We start from the raw sequence: 1544 nt of genomic DNA, 5'->3' as shown, positions 1-1544 counted from the left end.
ACTTTTTAGAATTCCGATTGATGGAGAAGGAAGGAAAGAGTATTGCAAGATAAGAATGTGGTGTGGTTGAAAGTGTAGAACTGGGAAAAGTCGAGTCTCTTTGAGGGATAGTGAGTAGTGTGGAGAGTGAGGGTGGAAACATGGGCTGGAGTCAATCATGGAAAATCTGAACCTCAGGCTAAGGGGTTGGGGATTTATTCTATAGGTAGAAGGGAATCTTTTTTTCTTTATTATTTTTTTGGCGTCACCACACGGCTTGCGGGATCTTAGTTCCCTGACCAGGGATCGAACCCAGACCCCTTGCAGTGCAAGTGCAGAGTACTAACCACTGGACCACCAGGGAATTCCAGAAGGGTATCATTTTTAAATCCAGCTGAGATGGGATGATAGGAGTGTTTGGGGAAGGTGATAGTGGGGAAAGAATTCATACTGGAGGGAATTATGGGAATGAGGTAAAGTAGGAAGAAGTTTTGTGTGTGTGTGTGTGCATGCGCGTGCCCACAAGACTGGGTTAGGAGACTTTATGAAAGAAAAGTCAAAGAGACTTGGTAAGTAACTGAACGTGGGAAGGAGCAAGCAATGAGTTAAGATGCCTGCCAAAGCTTTCCAGCAGGACAATGGAAAGAACAGAAGTAACTTAGCAGGCCTGGAGATTGAGGGGAGGAACTATTTTAGATGAATTATTTGAGGCAATGGCAGAATATCCAAGTGGAAGTCTCCAAGAGACAGCCAGAAATGTAACACTAATTGCAATTATCAAGGGTTAGAAAATATGGCTTTGGGAGTCATCTGGATCTAGATGAAGGTTCTAGAGGCAGTGATGGCCACCAAGAGAGAAAAAGGCAGGGACATCAGAGAGAGGCTGTGGTCAGCACTGATTCTAACTTTCCTAATTTTATCATTTCTGTGCAACTTTCTAAGGGATAACCCAACTTGTGGTAGAAATTATTATATATCTTTTAGCTACTACAACTGTCACTCTAGCTGTGATAGATATAAAATTGTTCACAAAGTGTGACAAGAAGGAAATAGGGAAGGAATATCAAATAGGAACACCAAAAACTTGGCTAAATCTATATATTTCTTAAGGGAAAAAAGTAGAAATTGTATAGAAATTTTACAGAAAAAATAGAAATTGTATAGAGATTATTTACTCTGACATTGTCAAGTAGGTTTTCATTTAGACATAAGACATGTTAGAATGTTAATTCTCTAAATCATAATTATGGATAAAGCAATAAGTAGTCCAAGTATTTAATAATGTTAATGTTTATTATGTGATATAACTATATATTTTCAATATACAATGAGGCCCAAAGATATATTACATAATGTGCCTTATTATTTAAATGATCAAAGTATCACATTTCTTAGGTGCTATTTACATTAGCAAGTATTATTAGGATACAATGTTCTAAAGCACATTTTTTTTTCTTGAGAGAATAAGAAAAGTAGCTCTTTATTGTAAGCAAGTTACATTCTTTAAGTCTAAGTGTCATTTTGTTTTGCTTTGCTCTGTTTTGTTTTCAAGAGGGGCTTACTAT

General features: G+C 37.2%; 1 non-coding gene across 1 annotated transcript; it reads right to left on the bottom strand.

The window, feature by feature from the left end:
- Window positions 1-270: 270 nt before the first annotated feature.
- Window positions 271-343, bottom strand: TRNAA-UGC (transfer RNA alanine (anticodon UGC)). Its single transcript has one exon. It is a non-coding gene; the product is annotated as a tRNA-Ala (tRNA).
- Between the last annotated feature and the right edge of the window lie 1201 nt (window positions 344-1544).

The sequence above is a fragment of the Balaenoptera acutorostrata genome, chromosome 17 (genome assembly GCF_949987535.1).
Source record: "Balaenoptera acutorostrata chromosome 17, mBalAcu1.1, whole genome shotgun sequence".
NCBI classification, from domain to species: domain Eukaryota; kingdom Metazoa; phylum Chordata; class Mammalia; order Artiodactyla; family Balaenopteridae; genus Balaenoptera; species Balaenoptera acutorostrata.
Note: the sequence above shows the minus strand (reverse complement) of the source record. Positions and strands in the feature narration are given on the sequence as shown.